The following is a 21,915-nucleotide window of genomic DNA, read 5'->3' on the forward strand; positions in this document are numbered from 1 at the left end:
TGATTTATTTCAGCTTTTATTTATTTCATCACATTCCCAGTGGGTCAGAAGTTTACATACACTCAATTAGTATTTGGTAGCATTGCCTTTAAATTGTTTAACTGGGGTCAAACGTTCCGGGTAGCCTTCCACAAGCTTCCCACAATAAGTTGGGTGAATTTTGGCCCATTCCTCCAGACAGAGCTGGTGTAACTGAGTCAGGTTTGTAGGCCTCCTTCTTGCACACGCTTTTTCAGTTCTGCCCACAAATGTTCTATAGGATTGAGGTCAGGGCTTTGTGATGGCCACTCCAATACCTTGACTTTGTTGTCCTTAAGCCATTTTGCCACAACTTTGGAAGTAGGTTTGGGGTCATTGTCCATTTGGAAGACCCATTTGCGACCAAGCTTTAACTTCCTGACTGATGTCTTGAGATGTTGCTTCAATATATCCACATAATTGTCCTTCCTCATGATGCCATCTATTTTGTGAAGTGCACCAGTCCCTCCTGCAGCAAAGCACCCCCACAGCATGATGCTGCCACCCCAGTGCTTCACGGTTGGGATGGTGTTTTCGGCTTGCAAGCAACCCCCTTTTCCTCCAAACATAACAATGGTCATTATGGCCAAACAGCTCTATTTATGTTTCATCAGATCAGAGGACATTTCTCCAAAAAGTACAATCTTTGTCCCCATATGCAGTTGTAAACCGTAGTCTGTTTTTTTTATGGCGGTTTTGGAGCAGTGGCTTTTTCCTTGCTGAGCGGCCTTTCAGGTTATGTGGATATAGGACTCGTTTTACTGTGGATATAGATACTTTTGTACCTGTTTCATCCAGCATCTTCACAAGGTCCTTTGCTGTTGTTCTGGGATTGATTTACACTTTTCGCACCAAAGTTCGTTAATCTCTAGGAGACAGACTCCTTCCTGAGCGGTATGACGGCTGCTTGGTCCCATGGTATTTATACTTGCGTACTATTGTTTGTACAGATTAATACCTTCAGGCATTTGGAAATTGCTCCCAAGGATGAACCAAACTTGTGGAGGTCTAAAAAAAAAATTCTGAGGTCTTGGCTGATTTCTTTTGATTTTCCCATGATGTCAAGCAAAGAGGCACTGAGTTTGAAAGTAGGCCTTGAAATACATCAGCAGGTACACCGCCAATTGACTCAAATGATGTCAATTAGCCTATCAGAAGCTTCTAAAGCCATGACATCATTTTCTGGAACTTTCCAAGCTGTTTAAAGGAACAGTCAACTTAGTGTATTTAAACATCTGACCCACTGGAATTGTGATACAGTGAATTTCAAGTGAAATAATCTGTCTGTAAACAATTGTTGGAAAATTTACTTGTGTCATGCACAAAGTAGATGTCCTAACCGACTTGCCAAAACTATAGTTTGTTAACATGAAATTTGTGGAGTGGTTTAAAAACTAGTTCAAATGTAATTCGCTGATACTCCGTACTGGACCGTATAGGTTACTGGCTTAGACTACTTTCAACCCTAATTTAGTTACATTTCTGCTTATAATTCTCAACATATGGTAGGCAATTTCTTTCTCAACTATAGTTCTTTCTTTTTTTTGGGGAGGGGGCTGGGGGGGGGGGGTGGTAGATCACCTTAATATTGCAGATAGATTGTAACTTCCATCAATGTAATTGTCTACATCACTTCAAATCCCCCATGTTTTTTTAAAATAGATATATATACATATATACATACATATACATACACACACATACATACATACATACATACATACATACATACATACATACACATACAGTGGGGAGAACAAGTATTTGATACACTGCCGATTTTGCCCATTTTCCTACTTACAAAGCATGTAGAGGTCTGTAATTTTTATCATAGGTACACTTCAACTGTGAGAGACGGAATCTAAAACAAAAATCCAGAAAATCACATTGTATGATTTTTAAGTAATTAATTTGCATTTTATTGCATGACATAAGTATTTGATCATCTTTTACCAACCAGTAAGAATTCCGTCTCTCACAGACCTGTTAGTTTTTCTTTAAGAAGCCCTCCTGTTCTCCATTCATTACCTGTATTAACTGCACCTGTTTGAACTCGTTACCTGTATAAAAGACACCTGTCCACACACTCAATCAAACAGACTCCAACCTCTCCACAATGGCCAAGACCAGCGAGCTGTGTAAGGACATCAGGGATACAATTGTAGACCTGCACAAGGCTGGGATGGGCTACAGGACAATAGGCAAGCAGCTTGGTGAGAAGGCAACAACTGTTGGCGCAATTATTAGAAAATGGAAGAAGTTCAAGATGACGGTCAATCACCCTCGGTCTGGGGCTCCATGCAAGATCTCACCTCGTGGGGCATCAATGATCATGAGAAAGGTGAGGGATCAGCCCAGAACTACATGGCAGGACCTGGTCAATGACCTGAAGAGAGCTGGGACCACAGTCTCAAAGAAAACCATTAGTAACACACTACGCCGTCATGGATTAAAATCCTGCAGCGCACGCAAGGTCCCCCTGCTCAAGCCAGCGCATGTCCAGGCCCGTCTGAAGTTTGCCAATGACCATCTGGATGATCCAGAGGAGGAATGGGAGAAGGTCATGTGGTCTGATGAGACAAAAATATAGCTTTTTGGTCTAAACTCCACTCGCCGTGTTTGGAGGAAGAAGAAGGATGAGTATAACCTCAAGAACACCATCCCAACCGTGAAGCATGGAGGTGGAAACATCATTCTTTGGGGATGCTTTTCTGCAAAGGGGACAGGACGACTGCACCGTATTGAGGGGAGGATGGATGAGGCCATGTATCGTGAGATCTTGGCCAACAACCTCCTTCCCTCAGTAAGAGCATTGAAGATGGGTCGTGGCTGGGTCTTCCAGCATGACAACGACCCAAAACACACAGCCAGGGCAACTAAGGAGTGGCTCCGTAAGAAGCATCTCAAGGTCCTGGAGTGGCCTAGCCAGTCTCCAGACCTGAACCCAATAGAACATCTTTGGAGGGAGCTGAAAGTCTGTATTGCCCAGCGACAGCCCCGAAACCTGAAGGATCTGGAGAAGGTCTGTATGGAGTGGGCCAAAATCCCTGCTACAGTGTGTGCAAACCTGGTCAAGACCTACAGGAAACGTATGATCTCTGTAATTACAAAGGTTTCTGTACCAAATATTAAGTTCTGCTTTTCTGATGTATCAAATACTTATGTCATGCAATAAAATGCAAATTAATTACTTAAAAATCATACAATGTGATTTTCTGGATTTTTGTTTTTAGATTCCGTCTCTCATAGTTGAAGTGTACCTATGATAAAAATTACAGACCTCTACATGCTTTGTAAGTAGGAAAACCTGCAAAATCGGCAGTGTATCAAATACTTGTTCTCCCCACTGTACATATCCTTAAAAAATATATATATATATATTCCCCTTTATTACTTTCCAACCCCACCACCCTTTCCCTAATTGGAGTAAGCTAGTTAACAACAATGCTTAGGACTCTACTTCCAGCTTATACTTACTATATACATTTTATGGACACAGTCAATTTTACAATAATTATATTTTGTTAGTTTTTTCTCCTGAACTTCTTCTACTCTCAACCTCTCTGATCATTTTCATGATGTCCATCCGGTTTGCTTCTATATGCCATATCTTTCTAACTGTGCTCTTTCCCAAAAGCTCCCAACATACAACCTATATACTTATTATGGACACAGTATGCTTACATTATTAGCTATCTTTGTTATTATTTGTTGTTATGTGTTATTAGTCCCATCCTTCAACTCCATTCAATACCTCCCATCTATCTCTTAACACCATCCATATAGGATTTCTATTTGCCATATATATTTCAACCGTACTGTGATGATTTACAAAAGTTCTGAACCTTTCTATTCTCATTGCTTCTACAGATTTTGAGTTAAAAATAAACATTTTTGCTAAAAGTATTATTATATTATTGATTGATTGACTATGACTTTTCAGATCACCCTGTAATGCTATCTGCAAGGTTAGCTCCAGGTAAATATTGCAATCCTTTAGCCATTCCTGGACCTGTGTCCAGGGTAGGGGAGGGAATGTCCGGCAGTGATGTAGCTCAGTTGGTAGAGCGTGGTGATTGCAACGCCGGGGTTGTGGGTTCGATTCCCACAGGGGGCAAGTATTAAAAAAATAATAATGTATGTACTAGCTGTAAGTCGCTCTGGATAAGAGCGTCTGCTAAATGACTAAAATGTCAATAACTCCACCTGTCCTACCGATGAAAACATTTTGTCAATAAAACTATAGTTAGATACATTCAGCTTCTCTTCTGTCATAACTTGTTGCCCTAGAAGACAAAATAAAGTAGTGCTCACCAGAATAATGTCTTGCATCGATAGAATGAATGCTTTAGTAGCCTAATCTACACTGAACAAAAATATAAATGCATCATGCAACAATTTCAAAGATTTTACTGAGTTACAGTTCATATAAGGAAATCAGTGAATATAAATACATAAATTAGGCCTTAATCTATGGATTTCACATGACTGGGCAGGGGTGCAGCCATGGGTGGGCCTGGGAGGGCATAGGCCTACCCACTTAGGAGCCAGGCAAACCCACTTGGGAGCCAGGCCCAGCCAATCAGAATTAGGTTTTCCCCACAAAATGGCTTTATTGCAGACAGAAATACTCCTCCTCCTTTTACTGCAGCTCATGAATCATGGGACCAACACTTTACATCATGCGTTTATATTTTTGTTCAGTATAGTTAACACCGAAAAAGTTGTCTGTTTCGTCTAGGGACCAGGCAGAAAACGGAAAATGTCATCAGTTTCATCGGTTTTAAGGAAATGAAAAGCTGAGAACTATGAAACATGTTTCTGATAAGACTTCAGTTCCTCTTGGGTGCATATTTTATGTGGTTGAAATAATGTCTGCTTGCATAACAGTGTCAAAGATAAGTTACACTAATGCACATTCACATTTTCTCAAGAGATGCTGAAAGAACGAAATCATATTACTCCACTCCTGTTCCTATGACAAAATTAACATTTGTTGTATCATTTTACTGAAAGAAATGCATAATTCTGCAGGAATTCATATTATATTAGGCTACATGTGAGAGGTTATAGGCCTACAGTCAGTGTCCAGATTGCAGTTACTATTCCATTTAACGCATATGAATTTAAATTAGGAAAATTCTGTTTATTCATGGATACAGGGATACTCGTGAGAGGGATATCAAAGGTGCATGTAAACAGTTTATCGCGAATAAGACCTTAAGCGGGATATGAGCTATTATCCAGAATACTGTGCACATGTAAACGTGGTCACTTATGGGAGAGACAGGGGCGGACGTGGACGGAGATGTATTGCAACTGACGTCAAAGGCGTGTACTGGAATTTTAAGACATGTCCTGGTAAATGCAGTGGATGTGTGTGGTTGTTTCTGGGGGTTTACTAAACCGTTTTCTGTGTACGTCCATGCACATGAAGTGTTCATTATCAGAGATTTACGGGATGTGTGCAGGGCCGAACACGGCTGGACACGGGCCCTCAAATTTCCAGAAACTGTACATTTTAGGACCTGTGCACTGGAGTGTTCAACCCGTAAATGTGCCTTTTCATGCAATGTAAAAAAAACGGATTGATTGAATTTTGTCTATTTAGATTAAAAACCAAATTTTGAAAAATTTGAAATTAGAAAGATTCACCGTGCATGGGTTTGTAGTGAGAACGTACATGGCTCGAATGCAATGCAATTTCGTGGGAAGTGCAAATATGATCTGTAAGATGCTTTCATGATGTTTATTAAACATTACATTTGCAAGCAGTATAACGGTGAATGGACATTCCCCCTTTCTCTTTAGTTTCAAGTTTCAAGTTTTATTAGTCATATGCATGGGATACGCATGGTACACAACGTCCAATGAAATGCTTACTTGCAGGTTCCTTCTCGACAGTGCAAAAACAATAAGAAATAACAAAAGATAAGAATACATAAATGGCTCAGTAAAATAGAATAAACATTTTAGCATAAGTATAATACACAGTTTATAGTCAAATATATACACGTGTATTGGGGAAGGGTGGGAGGAATTGTATAAACTGAGTACGGGCGTTAGGTAGCTTAGTGGTTAGGAGCATTGTGCCAGTAACCGAAAGGTCGTTGGTTCTAATCCCCGAGCCGACTAGGTGAAAGATCTGTCGATGTGCCCTTGAGCAAGGCACTTAACCCTAATTGCTCCTGTAAGTCGCTCTGGATAAGAGCGTCTGCTAAATAAAAAATAATAAGAGTCTTTATATTGGATAGTGCTGAGCGATTAACCAACATTTTCTTTGGTTATTAAACAACTAATTGACCAACTTCGGTTCAATTACTTTAATTCCATGTAGTTTTTTTTAAGAGCCCAACGTGCCGTTTCTCTCAAATCATTGACAAGAGAAATCAAGTCAAGAACTATGTGGGATGCTGGGCTGAAGGGATTTGTAGTTTTCATTAAGCAAATATTCAACCTAGTTCAGTGCAGAAATGTAGTATTTAACTCCAATGACCATAATGCATTGTGACATTTTTCCCGGCTGAAGAGAAGCGAGATGTTTCACTCTCACCAAAATCTGTCCAAAATATTTATGGGCTTATTTTGGACCTAAGCTTGTCACCTGCCTTCCCGCCTTTGGGATGACGACTCACATTGTTAGGGCAAAGACATGAGCATCTCGTCATTGTATACTGATCTCTATACAGGTCTCTGGACGGATACACTTTTACGCCTTCTACATTAGGTTAAATGCACACAGACCACATAGACGCATGAGAGTGGAATAATGGGATTATAATGATGACAGAACTACGTGAGTTTGATACAAGCTTGAAAAAATCAATTATACATTTGCAAATCGTACATGCAACCACGAACCTCAATATGTGACCACGAAATTCTAAATACAATCTCACGTAGTTCTGTCATCATTATAATGCAAGTGGAGCTTGTCAAAATGGGGCATGAATTGTTGACATAATTGTCATCCAAACCAAACCTTATTTTACTTGTTGTGACGCACACAGGTTCCAAACTCTGTTTTAGACGAGACTGACTGTATGACCAAAATGATCCTATTTACACTTTGCAGTCAATTTTGACACTATAACAAATGTTCCTGAATCATATCGGTCCCACCTAGGCCGTTTTCAAATGGATTAGTTGGTTTTTAGGGTCAGTCACACTTTAAAATAGAGCCCATTATGTAATGTTCCATTATATACAATGGATGGTGAATATCTTCTGTTTGTCTTTTATTGTTACAAGAAGGCATGGCTTTGATGTTGACATTTGTTTCCCGGAGCCAGGTTTGCAGCTTATGTTAAAGATATGTAACCACATATAACCACAGATGTGAGCGCAAAACAGCCAAAGGCGGGGAAAGAGAGCTTTTGTTCTTATTTGTTTGTTTCTGTGCCCTGCCCCTCAGGCTTCATAGAAAGACTTCATAGATACCACCGCACCTTCATTACTTTGGATAGCCCAAGGATACACATGCCTTGATCCATCACTGAGCATATTAGGGGATAGGAAAGGGACTGATTGCAGGCTTACAGTACCAATTGGGCCATAATCTTCAACTCCCGTTACTGGTATAGAATAATAATAATATAATATAATTATAATAATTTATCCACTGTCAGCCCTTTCATTAATCAGGTTGTCCCTCCATTTGTCCGTTCGTATGTCCAGTCTTCTGTCTTTATGTCCGTCCGTCCATCCATCCATCCACCCGTCCACTACAGCCTATCTGCTAGGGCTGCACGATTTGGACAAAATATTGAATAGCTATTTTTTTTGTGTCCAGATACTGCAATTGCGATTATGAATTGCAATTTTTTAAGACTTGGGTGAAAACTTGGTAATTCCATCAGACATGGATAGAACAAGTGTCAGGGTAGAGAACATACATTTTTAAATGAGATCATATATGAATGAATACATACTGTGCTAACTGAATACAAAACCAAATGAAACAAATCTCTTCCAACATTGTTATAGGCTACATATGATAATATATAGGATTATTACACCTACATATTAACAAACATACATTTTTAACATGGTCATCAAAATATAGTTTGCTATAAACGCAGCACTAATTCATTAATTAATTAATAACATTGAGTTCCTATTTCCTATTTTACCATTGAGTTCTTAAATAACCTAAGTTAATGATTTATTCAGGCACCATGGGCTGTAGATGGAATAGGAAGCTTATGATTGTGTGATTATGTATCAGTAGGCTCAATCATTATTAGAATTGAAATGAAGTCAGTGCCTTAAAAACATGTAACACTTAGCCTATTGATTGCAAGGTGCAGCCTGTGTCCAAAACAAAGTCTTGTTCAGTCATTGAACGTGATGGCCTCTACCACGTTTCCGCCTTTATTGTTATGCACACTTGTTACACCTCACAGGCCCCAGGCGGCTAAAGCTTCTCTCAAGCCCAGAGCGATGTTTTCTCCCGTGTAATCTCCGGGGAAGTAGCCTATGATGTTTGCAAGCACCGACCTTTCAGTTGAAACTCATCATCCATAAGGTGTACTTTCAAACTAATGTAGGGCTCAGTTCTACTAGACCAAAGGTCTGTTTAAGTCTCGTAATAATCAGCGTGTGAGCTCTGTTTTTAATAATCAACGTGTGAGCTCTGTTTCAACTTCTCGGTTCATTTTGTTGTACAGTGTTGGGAATCTTTTATCTACTTTCCAGCTTGTTTATCATCTTCTTGAAGCTGTCTGCTGAAAGTGTAAATAGGAATCATGTCTTTGGTGATAGCCTCAGTGATTTCTATGTGTCTGCAGTATGTTTTTTCGTAGGGCGTCACTTGAAAACGCATTGGCAATCAATGCCTGCTTAATGTAGGTGGCTGGCTATTAATGAGGGTCTTTTTTCACCATGCAATCGTTGTAAAGTATGGGATGGTTCTTCTTCAAATTATTGAATAAATGTGTCATGTTGCCTTTTGTTGTCACCAAAACTGAGGCACGTTTTGCACAGCACTTTCATTTGGTTGACATCGGTTTGCCTGTAGCCGAAATACTGCCATACCACCAAAGATGCACCACTTTGGCACCAAAACAATGTTCTCGTTAGCACTAGGAGCACTCATCTTTCCGACACTCTGTGAAGATCTTTCTCTCCTCACTAACATCTAACTGCGTGCTCTAAGCGGGGACGATTGTGATTGGCCAGCATGTGCATGTCATGCAGAGAGTGAGAGAGCCCGCTTGTGATTGGTCAGCATCCTCTGTGCATGTAGAGAGTGAATGAATGAAGTCTAGTGCATCTCATTGGAGGAGGTACCGTAGTCTAGTTTTTGTTGTATTAACGGAGTGTCAAAGAAAGGAGAGAATCGCAGCCTCTTGCGATATGGATATTGCACATGTCAACATTGCAATTTCGGTCTGAATTCGATTAATCGTGCAGCCCTACAATCTGCCAAGCTATCCATCAGCTTCTGTTTATGTGTCAATCAATTGATCAATCCATCCTTGTCTCTTTCGCAGGGAACTAAAGACACAGCTAGAGAAGGAGGACACCAAGAGAGAGCTGCTGGGCACTGGGACCAGCCTGAAGAGTCCCACTACATCTGCTGCCTGCAGCCCGTTAAGTTCCTGGTGAACAGCAAGCGCCAGTGTCTGGACTGCCAGCTGTGCCCCTGCAAGGCCTGCAGCCGCAACAACAAGAAGGAGCGCTGCTGGGTGTATGACCCCTGCCGCATGGCCAGGTGAGCTGGGGAAACATGGTAATGATAAGATGTTAACACGCTATCTTTTACAACCCCCCAAAACTAAATGGAGGAAGACCACAGGCCATTTCAGGCAACCAGGAAAAATAAAAAAAAATAAGGGAGAATGTAACACATATCTTACATCTTGCCAATGTACAGGTTCTACTCCCAATTCCTACTCGAGGTCTGAAGGCAAGTAGATAGTCCCTTTCATCCACCCCTCTGACAAATCTCCCACATACCTGGCCAGATGCATTTCGCAAACTCCACATATCTAACATACTGTGTGTGATCATGATCCAAGTACTCTAATATTGGCTCCTACTCTGCACAGGGCCAGATTATTCAGATGTAAACCTTGGTAGGCTACTGTACTTTACAGGTAACTGCCAAAATAAAGGAAACACTAACATAAAGTGTCTTAATAGGGGGTTGGGCCACCACAACCCGCCAGAACAGCTTCAATGAGCCTTGGTAAAGATTTTACAAGTGTCTGGAACTCTATTGGAGGGATGCGACACCATTCTTCCACAATAAATTCCATCACTTGGTGTTTTGTTGATGGTGGTGGAAAATGCTCCAGAAACTCCCATAAGTGTTCAATTGGGTTGAGATCTGGTGACTGAGACACACACACACACACACACACACACAAACTCACCCTTTAAACCCCCTATGCTCCTTTGAAACCCCTCTTTCAAAGTCGCTGAGATCTCTTCTAGCCATGGTAGCCAAAATAATGGCCAACTGGGCATTTCTATACATGACCCTAAGTATGATGGGATGTTAATTGCTTAATTCAATCAGGAACCACACATGTGGAGAGCACCTGCTTCAATATACGTTGTATCCCTTATTTATTCAAGTGTTTCCTTTATTTGGGCAGTTACCTGTATGTACAGTATCTATTGATGTGTCTATATGCACTGTTGGGATTAATTACATTTAACAAAAGTAACATGTTACTTTACAGTATTACTTTGTGTGGAAAGTCATGCGTTATATTACTAGTTATATGACTTTGCGTTACTTTCATGAAATAAATCAAAAAATCTCCACCGCGCGCTCTACCAAAGATAGGCTACTTACTAACTCAGGTTAGATCACTAGATTCTCCTTTTATCTGTGGCACTGCTTTCCTGTGCTAAGTGCTGTGCTATATATGGGCTGCCATATATAGCCATATATAGCCATATATACTGTAAGCCAGTGGTCACCAACCTGTTCTGAGTCAAGATCACTTTTTGAGTCTAAATGCAAGCCGAGATCTACCACTCAGATCTTTTTTTGTTTTACGTCATCCTATGCAACAATAACCTATTAAAAACAGTTCTGTAGCAATGAGGTTTGTGCAGTAGGCTATAGGCCCAATACATTATCACTGCATGTTGGCTATGCTTGAATTGCCCTGCCAATGTTGTTATTCTCAGACCATTTTGAAATTATATTTATAAATATATATGATCACAGTGGTAATATATCATTTGTTGTATTACTTGTGAGGCACAGCTGAGTGAGCATAATAATTGTTTTACTGGACTGTACTGGATCTGATGGTCAGTCTGAGGGAGGGAGCAGCGGTGAGGCTGCCTCTCACCCGACTCACCGTCCCTCCGCTGAGAAAAGGGGACATGATGGCGAAACTCAAGTCGCACTGCATTATTTCTGTCTCGTGCACCAATTTATGTTGTTACTCCTATGACCAGAGAAAGTGAAATATTCCTTGATATTAAAAAAGACACAAGCTGCTAATAATAACAAAGCAAGCTTATAGGAACACTTTGCTATACTCCTTTATTGCAGCTGCAGTGCTGGTTGTAGCATGAGTGGAATTAGGGAGAATGCACATTTTATGGTTTAAAGTGTTGACAGTGCTGAATAACAACTTAACCATGAACTTACTCGTAAAAACAGCAGCTCTTTGCTGTATTCGTGGAGTCTTTCTCTAGTCATGGTTTTAAACTTTTTGAAATCTCACAGTATCAACTTTGCTGCGCGTTCAAGGCTTCTTTTTACACTCAATGGCTCGAGGAAATTGTGCAGACACAGTGATCTGAGCTATCTGATTGGCCAGTGGTAGGCCTATGGGTGCACTTGATTTGCTCTGTGGGCAAGCCGGGTAGGCGCAGTTCTACCTTCAGACATAAAATGGTTCAAAATGGGAGCACTTTGCCTTCCCGGCACTAGGGTTGCTGAATCAAGTGCACCAACCACTTTAACTCTACCCACATGTACATATTACCTCAATTACCTCGACTAGCCGGTGCCCCCGCACATTGACTCTGCACCAGTACCCACCTGTATATAGCCTCCCTACTGTTATTTTATTTTACTGCTGCTCTTTAGTTATTTGCTTTAATTTTTTTACTTAGCACTTTTTCTATTTTACATTTTAAATGCATTGTTGGTTAAGGGCTTGTAAGTAAGCATTTCACTGTAATGTCTACACCTGTTGTATTTGGCGCATGTGGCAAATAAAATTTGATTTGATTTGAATCTGAAATCAAACAACACAACATTTCTTTATTTTTTGTTTAAAGGAAATATGTGACTTGTTTCAGAAAACTAGGCGTATGTCGCGCGTCACTACTTCACAGGAGAGGCATTTGAACGTAACTTTTTTTTAAATCAAAATGTGTTTGTTGGCAGAAATGCCTTCTGGAATATGTGAACTTTCATGTGCCTTAATAACAAACTTGTATGCCATCTGTAAATACCAATAAATTGTTAAATTACTAGCCTAGTTGGTTTAGCCACGGAAAAAGACAGGAACCTTTCCGCTAGCCATGATTGGCTGAGATAATGGGTGGGCTAGATATGCCGAGAGATGAGTTTGGATTGGTCTGCCATGTAACACGCTTCTGTCTATAACATGGTCAGTATGTGTAGGTAATCCTTTCTAACGCTACTTTTTTGAAAGATATCACATAGTAGAACTGCAAAAATGTTGCTCTCCACTTTCTGGAGGGCCGAGTTTTGAAATCAGTGGAATTCCCAGTGGAATTAGAGTATAATAGCTAAGGAGATGGAGAAAATACTGCCGTTTGATTGCAAATATGCAGAGGAAGTCAAAAAGAGAACACACAGAAGGCTGTTATATAAAACACCTGTCTCTGGATTACATCTTCAAACTAAGGGCAACCATGGCATCCATGACAGAGAGGGAGAAGCTTCCATCCATGTATACGGGTAAGATAGTCTAGCTAGCTACATTTTCAGATATTATACATTTCTAATTTTGTCAGAAAGTCGTTCTCATTTCAAGTTAAAGCGTACTGTTAGCTAGCTAATGTTAGCTAGCTGGCTCGCTAGTTAACGTTATGTGTTTGATCTGTGTAGTAATATTATTCGTATCTCAGAGCCATTTGCATTGCTCGTTATAGCCTAATGTTAGCTAGCTAGCTAACATTGAACCTGGTTGGTTAGCTACCTGCAGATTCATGCAGGGTAGTAACATTATGAGTTGGGATTATGGTTCATTGTTTAACTAGCTAGCTACATGTCTAAACAAAAGACTCCACCATGCAAGTAACCATTTCACTAAACCTTCTGTATCCTGTGCATGTGACAAATAAACATGAATTTGATTTGATATAGTATGTGTTTACCAGAGACAGTAATGTGATGAACATGACCTGCACCAAAGTCAAATTAAGATATAACGTTAGGCCAATAAGACAGGCCAAAATGATAATCAAGGACAACAACCACCCGAGCCACTGCCTGTTCACCCCGATATCGTCCAGAAGGCGAGGTCAGTACAGGTGCATCAAAGCAGTGACCGAGAGCCTGAAAAACAGCTTCTGTCTCAAGTCCATCAGACTGTTAAACAGCCTTCACTAGCACATTAGAGGCATTAGAAATCACTGGCCACTTTAATAAATTGAACACTAGTCACTTTAATAATGTTTACATATCTTGCATTACTAATCTCTATGTATATACTGTATTCTATACTATTCTACTGTATCTTAGTCTATGCCACTCTGACATTGATCGTCCATATATTTATTTATATATTCTTAATTCTATTGCTTTACTTAGATTTGTGTGTATTGGGTATATGTTGTGAAATTGTTAGATATTACTTGTTAGATATTACTGCACTGTCGGAGCTAGAAAAACAAACATTTTGCTACACCCGCAATAACAGCTGCTAACCACGTGTATGTGACCAATAAAATGTCATTTGATTTGATTTGACAGTGTCCAAGTTCTAAAATTCTCTGGTAGAAGGCCCGGCTTTTATTTTGTTACACTCACAACCGTAAGCTATTTTCTGTAATTGGCTCACCATTAACTTGTAAATAATGATCTTGTTGTGAGTTTATTTTCCTGTAATAATGAAGACAAATGAGCTAAAGTGAAGATGTTGATAGCTACTGTATCTTATTTTGGACCCCCAGGCTGCTGATGTCATGCAGCCTGTAGTTTTTGTGTATATACTTTTTCATAACGACAACGACAAGTTTGACGACAATAGAATGTTCATGATGTCACTGCAACAACTGTCTACAGACATCTCAATAGACATAGTAAAAACCAGCCTTTAGTCTTGAAATCTTTGGTTGTTTAGTACACTACCATACTCACTCTGTTTAGCACATGGCCTCATATGTGATTCCTTAAAGAGAAGGGCTTAAGAGGGTGTGAACAATGGTGAATGGGTGTAGACAAAGAAGAGCTCTCCGGTAGGTGTACCAAAACATTCAAGAGCCATTTTCTCAAAAGTGGGGTTACAAGCAGAATTACTTTCCCATTGTTCCTCAACTGTAGTGTATGATATACCATTTTCTAGCTCTGAGTCTCTACTTTTATCCAATGTAAAAAACACAATATCAAATTTTGCTACAGAAGTCCGATTCGAGTTGTCGTTCACAAATAGTGTCCACTTGCCAAAATATAATATAATATAATATAATATGCCATTTAGCAGACGCTTTTATCCAAAGCGACTTACAGTCATGCGTGCATACATTTTTGTGTATGGGTGGTCCCGGGGCTCGAACCCACTACCTTGGCGTTTCAAGCGCCGTGCTCTACCAGTTGAGCTACAGAGGACCAAAATGCATCCACCCCTGCATCCCAAAGGCTTTATTGTGCGTTATCCTTGATGATTGTGTGGCTTTTTCAAGTTTGATGTGTGCTTGTTTTTTAAATGGTCTAATTAATAAGCTAAACTAAAGTACCTTGCTAAAACTTGCCAAATTCTGCCCGGGCTATGTAATGAAAGAAAAATATATATAGCGTTCATTGCTATGCTGGTTGCTATGTTCTGATTGTTCTGAGGTGCGCTGAGAGAGAGGCGCGTGCAGTCAAAAGACGGGGGAAAATGCCATTGATTATTTACGAGATGTTTTAGCTTTAATACTCACTGATTATTGGTGGATAAAGTACAAAACATGATCCATGCGTGGTCGTTGATGTTTACTTTCTTGCAAAACTTGATTGCAAACCTTGATTTAGCCAGCACGCGCATGCGGCAAGCAGGCATGGATGCTGCAAACGATGGATGCAAACACTAATGTTACTGCGTGGTAAGACCACTTTTCCAAATCTCTTTATTTAGCTAGCTAGCTAACTAGCTAAGCTTTGTTTTGCATTGAATTATTTGTGTTTGTAGAAAATCAGTTGATTTAAATAGGATACTTAGTATTAAAGAGAGCTATGACAAGTGTTATAACAAGTGCTATATCAACTGTAAAATGTTATTGGGAAAAGGTGAACCCCATTAATCAATCTTCTGGTCATGAGTGATCAGATTGTACCTGGGTCCACCATAAAAGAGAGGCTGGTTTCAGACTATATCTAGAACTATAGAACATGCTGTGGCCTTTACCAGGGAAATGCATAAGAGGAAGGACCTGTACTAGTAGATCATAGGAAACCCTATCGCAATGAGGTTATTGTAGAAATAACAATACCTATTGAATACCAATGTAGGTGTGTAAATGAATTAATTTCTTGCTGAATTACTACATTCATGATAGCTTGGTTTTTTATCCATATACTAAAATTAATTTAGTATATGTCAATCTAGCAAACCAGGCAACTAAAAGCAACTTTCTAAACAATGTTTTGGTTCATTTCTAGCTTGTTAGCTGGCTAGGCAGTTCAAATAATGACCACATCATATAGCTGACAACGTTTTCACTTTAGCTCATTAGTATTCATTATTACAGGAAAATAAACTCACAACAAGATCATTATTTACAAGTTAATGGCGAGCTAATTACAGAAAATAGCTTACCGTTGTGAGTGTGATGAAATAAAAGTAGGGCATTCTACCGGAGAATGTTAAAACTTGGACACTGTCTCATTGGCCTAATGTTATATCCTAATTGACTTTGGTGCAGGTCATGTTGTTCTTCACATTACCGTCTCTTGTAAACACATACTATATCAAATAAAATCTAAGTGTATTTGTCACATGCATAGGATACAGAAGGTGTAAACTGTACATTTCAATTGCTACTTGCATAGTGGAGTCTTTTGTTTAGACATGTAGCCAGCTAGCTAGCTAAACAATGAACTATAATCCCAACTCATATCATTACTACCCTGCATGAATCTGCAGGTAGCTAACCAACTGGGTTCAATGTTAGCTAGCTAGCTAACGTTAGGCTATAACGAGCAATTCAAATGGCTCTGAGATACGAATAATATTACTACACAGATCATACACGTAACGTTAGCTAGCGAGCCAGCCAGCTAACTTTAGCTATATATCTAACAGTATGCTTTAACTTGAAAAGGAAACGACATTCTGACAAAATTAGAAACGTATAATATCTGAAAATGTAGCTAGCTAGACTATCTTACCCGTATACATGGTTGGACACTTCTCCCGCTCTGTCACGGATGCCATGATTGCCCTTAGTTTGAACATGTAGTCCAGAGACAGGTGTTTTATACAACAGCCTTCTGTGTGTTCTCTTTTCGACTCCCTCTGCATATGTACAATCAAACGGCAGAATTTTCTCCATCTCTTTAGCTATCATACTGTGCTTCCACCAGGCATTCCATTGATTTCAAAACTCGGTCCTCCAGAAAGTGGAGAGCAACACTTTTGCTGTTCTTCATGATATCTTTCAAAAAAGCTGTGTTAGAAAGGATTACCTACACATACTGAGCATCTGATGATATAGACAGAAGCGTACTACATGGCAGACCAATCCGAACTCATCTCTCCGCATGTCCAGCCTATCCATTATCTCAGCCATTCATGGCTAGCGGGAAGGTTCCTGCCTAGTTTCCTGAAACGAGTCACAAGTGTTTACCAAGACAATTGTTGCCTATTTGGTTCAGTTCAATGTTGACTCTAATATCTTGCCTGCTCATTTTAAATGTAAGTAATTTAGCAGACACTCTTATCCAGAGTGACTTACTGGAGCAATAAGGGTTAAGTGCCTTGCTCAAGGGCACATTGACAGATTTTTCACCTAGTCAGCTCGGTGATTCTAACCAGCGACCTTTTGGTTCCTGGCCAAAACCCACAGTCCTTGTGTTACAAGCGCAAAGCTCTACCAACTGAGCCACATGGGACTCAGACTATGCTGTGAGGATGGCACCATCAGGTCTGGGTGTCTCTCAGTTCACACACTAACTCACTCTACTGGAGGTCTCACTCAGGTAACATACACATAAAACACATTTCAAATATTGTTTATGGACATCTCTCATCTTTTTTTTTTCTCTCTCTCTCGCTCTCTTCCTCTGTGTCTGTTAATCTCTCCCTCTCTGTGTCTGTATGGTTGGTCTCTAGGGAGGAGGATTTCAAGTTTGTACGTCTATAAGAAAGAAGAGAAAGGAGTTCCAGGGCTACGCACCCGTCAGCCCAATGAACAAGCAGCTTTCATTCAAAATTGGAGGGGTGGGCCTAAAGTCAACCTCACAGCTGTCTCTCATCTTCCTCATGGACCCAGCCTGGAACTTAGCAAAAGAGGACCGCTGTAACCACTTCAGCCAGAAGAGGGACATTGTCATCATTACGTTTATATAGTAAAGGACTCCGTAGAGGAGAACATAGTGAGGATTCAGAGGCAGAAGTAGGATTTGGTGGCGGAGAGCCCTAACCTATATATCATATAGATGATATTCAAGCCCTAAAGGCAAATGGTTTGATTTTGATTATTGCTCCACTTCACCTTTCAACAAAGTTTAGAATTGTAAAGAATAGAGAATAAAACCGTATTATTTGTAACTTCAAGCACTGCTTCGGGACTCCTGGTTATACACCACATGACCACACCATCAGACCAGGCTAAACATTGATGTGTGATTTTGACTCCCTCTGTCATTACTTGTACTCCATGTAAAATCTGTGTTTCAGGATTGTTTAGCTTTGTTTAGCTAAACTGAATAGGCGATATTACGTTTATTTGGCAGGGACAATCTAAAAAAAGTTTCAGAATGTGAGTAGTGACGCTTTCCACCAGAGATGTCCTTAACATAAAATAGCCCACCAAATCATGATTTATATAATAAATATATATGTACAGTATATACTGCACATGTCCTTATCACATTGCACATGGTCTCCCCCTACATACTGCTGTTTAGGAGTATTACTAAGGGGATGAATAAGTGCTTCTATCTGTTGAGTCTGCCTGAGGAGAACATTTGAAACTTTGGGTAAAGTACATAGTAAAGGTCTGAGATTCTTTTATTTGGCCGTCCCATGATTGTTTGTTCACACCCATCATATTAATTGATGTCTGGACAGTCATTTTAAACTAACTGACAATTTCACAAACCTGGCTAAAATGCCATATAATAGAAAGCTCTCTATAACAGACTGGTTAGGAGCATGACCTTGGGTTTGACTCCAAAAACCCTGAATCTACCATAAGTAAAGTCCACATTAATTAGGACCACACCACAGGTGAGTAGCCACCAATGGGTTTTAATCAAAAAACATTGTCTTGACATGTATGAGGTGGTGGTAATCACACCACTGCACAAAACTCTCAATCAATCGTATGTTATTTATAAAGCCCTTTTTACATCAGGAGTTGTCATTTATGTCTCCTGAGTGGCGCAGTGGTCTAAGGCACTGCATCGCAGTGCTAACTGTGCCACTAGAGGTTTGAATCCAGGTTCTGTCGCAGCCGGCCGCGACCGGGAGACTCATGGGCGGCGCACAATTGGCCCAGGTTAGGGGAGGGAATGGCCGGCAGGGATGTAGCTCAGTTGATAGAGCTTGGCGTTTGCAACGCCAGGGTTGTGGGTTCGATTCCCACGGGGGGCCAGTATAAAAAAAATATGTATTCACTAACTGTAAGTCGCTCTGGATAAGAGCGTCTGCTAAATGACTTAAATGTAAATGTAAATGTAGTGCTTATACAGATACCCGGCCTAAACCCCCCAAGAACAAGCAAAGCATAGTGGCTTGGAAAAACTGACTAGAAAGGCAGGAGCCTAGGCCCTAGGGGAAAACTAGAGAGGAGTGGCCATTCCTCTTCTAGCTGTGCCTAGTTGAGATTTAAGAGTGTCAGAACGGCTGATGTGGATGTGGTGTAGGAGTCAAACGCAGGACACAGAAGCTTCGTCCAACAGACTTTACTAAACGAAAAAAATAATAACACTGGGCCTCAACTAATCAGGAGGCGAACGATTACACAGCAGTGCGTAAAACACCTAAATACTATAGCGCACGAAATACAGTGCGACTGTCCTGAACATACAAATAGCAAAAACGAGCAGCACCAAAAGACAGGCGGAACAATTACACACAACACACAACTAACAAAACGAGAAACTTATAGGAGACATAATTAACACTAAATGGAAACAGGTGTACAAAGAAGACAAAACCAAACAAACATCGATAACCTACAACGGTGGCAGCGAGTACTCCAGGGACGACGACCGCCGAAGCCTGCCCGAGCAAGGAGGAGGAGCAGCCTCGGCCGAAACCGTGACAAAGAGTACACGTGGCCAATTAAGGCCACATTTTCTTCAAGATTTTGAACATGTTAACAAACTTTACAGTTTCAGTCAAACTTTATTTAGAAGTCATTAGGTTAATTTGACAGTCTTTTCATAATAGGCAACATAACATATTATTTTATGTTGCCTACAGTGGATTTACAGTGGATTTCTGGTAGGAGTCATATTGTTGACCTTGTCATTGAATAGAATGAAAATACAATACAGAGCCCAGCAGTTCCCATTCTAAGCTGGTTTGCTGCCAGATTCTACAAGAGTAGATTATTGAGCCAAAAACGATTTTATTGTCATCCTATGATGATAGCCATGAGTTATAATAAGGAAATACACAGTACCAGTCAAAACTTTGGACACACCTACTCATTCAAGGGTTTTTCTTTATTTTCACGATTTTCTACATTTTAGAATAATAGTGAAGAAATCAAAACTGAAATAACACATATGGAATCATGTAGTAAACAAAAAAGTGTTTAACAAATCAAAATATATTTTATATTTGAGATTCTACAAATAGCCACCCTTTGCCTTGATGACAGCTTTGCACACTCTTGGCATTCTCTCAACAAGCTTCACCTGGAATGCTTTTCCAACAGTCTTAAAGGAGTTCCCACATATTCTGAGCACTTGTTGGCTGCTTTTCCTTCACTCTGCCGTCCGACTCATCCCAAACCATCTCAATTGGATTGAGGTTGGGGGATTGTGGAGGCCAGGTCATCTGATGCAGCACTCCATCACTCTCCTTCTTGGTAAAATAGCCCTTACACAGCCTGGAGGTGTGTTGGGTTATTGTCCTGTTGAAAAGTCCCACTAAGCCCAAACCAGATGGGATGGTGTATTGCTGCAGAATGCTGTGGTAGCCATGCTGGTTAAGTGTGCCTTGAATTTTAAATAAATCAAAGACAGTGTCACCAGCAAAGCACCCCCACACCATAACACCTCCTCCTCCATGCTTTACGGTGGGAACTACACATGCAGAGATCATTCATTCACCCACACCGTGTCTCACAAAGACACGGCGGTTGGAACCAAGAATCTCCAATTTGGACTCCAGACCAAAGGACACATTTCCACCGGTCTAATGTCCATTGCTCGTGTTTCTTGGCCCAAGCAGGTCTCGTCTTCTTATTGGTGTCCTTTAGTAGTGGTTTCTTTGCAGCAATTCGACCATGAAGGCCTGATTCACACAGTCCCTTCTGAACAGTTGATGTTGAGATTTGTCTGTTACTTGAACTCTGTGAAGCATTTATTTGGGCTGCAATTTCTGAGGCTGGTAACTCTAATGACCTTATCCTCTGAAGCAGAGGTAACTCTGGGTCTTCCATTCCTGTGGCGGTCCTCATGAGAGCCAGTTTCATCATAGCGCTTGGTGGTTTTTCGACTGCACTTTAAGAAACGTTCAAAGTTCTTGACATTTTCCGTATTGACTGACCTTCATGTTTTAAATTAATGATGGACTGTCGTTTCTCTTTGCTTATTTGAGCAGTTCTTGCCATAATATGGACTTCTTTTACCAAATAGGGCTATCTTCTGTATAACCCCTTTTCCTTGTCACAACACAACTGATTGTCTCAAACGCGTTAAGAAGGAAAGAAATTCCACAAATTAACTTTTAGGAAGGCACACTTGTTAATTGAAATGTATTCCAGGTGACTACCTCATGCAGCTGGTTGAGAGAATGCCAAGAGTGTGCAAAGCTGTCATCAAGGCAAAGGGTGGCTATTTGAAGAATCTCAAATCTCAAATATATTTTGATTTGTTTAACACTTATTTGGTTACTACATGATTCCATATGTGTTATGTCATAGTTTTGATGTCTTCACTATTATTCTACAATGTAAAAAATTGTAAAAATAAAGGAAAACCCTTGAATTAATATGTGTGTCCAAACTTTTGACTGGTAGTGTAGATTTACTGGTAAATCTAAAACCTGTTTAGTCTGTTTGGTGCCTAGTAATAAGTCTACAACAGTAATTATAATAAGCCTTACTAACAAAACACAATTTTACTGTCATCATATGATAGCCAAACAGACGTCATAATGAGTTATAAACCTAATATGACAGGCATTCATTCCTCTTCTGTTCCCATGCTGGAGACCAGGGCTTGATTACAACCTGTTATAATGGTGCCAATATTTTGAGGCTGAACTTTCAGCGGGGGAGTGGGTGAGTGTGTCAAAGACTTGATTGGGCCCAGCACTGTGCGGTATGGCTCGTTTTTGCTGTGTG

The sequence above is a fragment of the Coregonus lavaretus genome (assembly GCF_964263955.1).
Source record: "Coregonus lavaretus genome assembly, chromosome: 16".
In the NCBI taxonomy this organism is placed as follows: Eukaryota; Metazoa; Chordata; class Actinopteri; order Salmoniformes; family Salmonidae; genus Coregonus; species Coregonus lavaretus.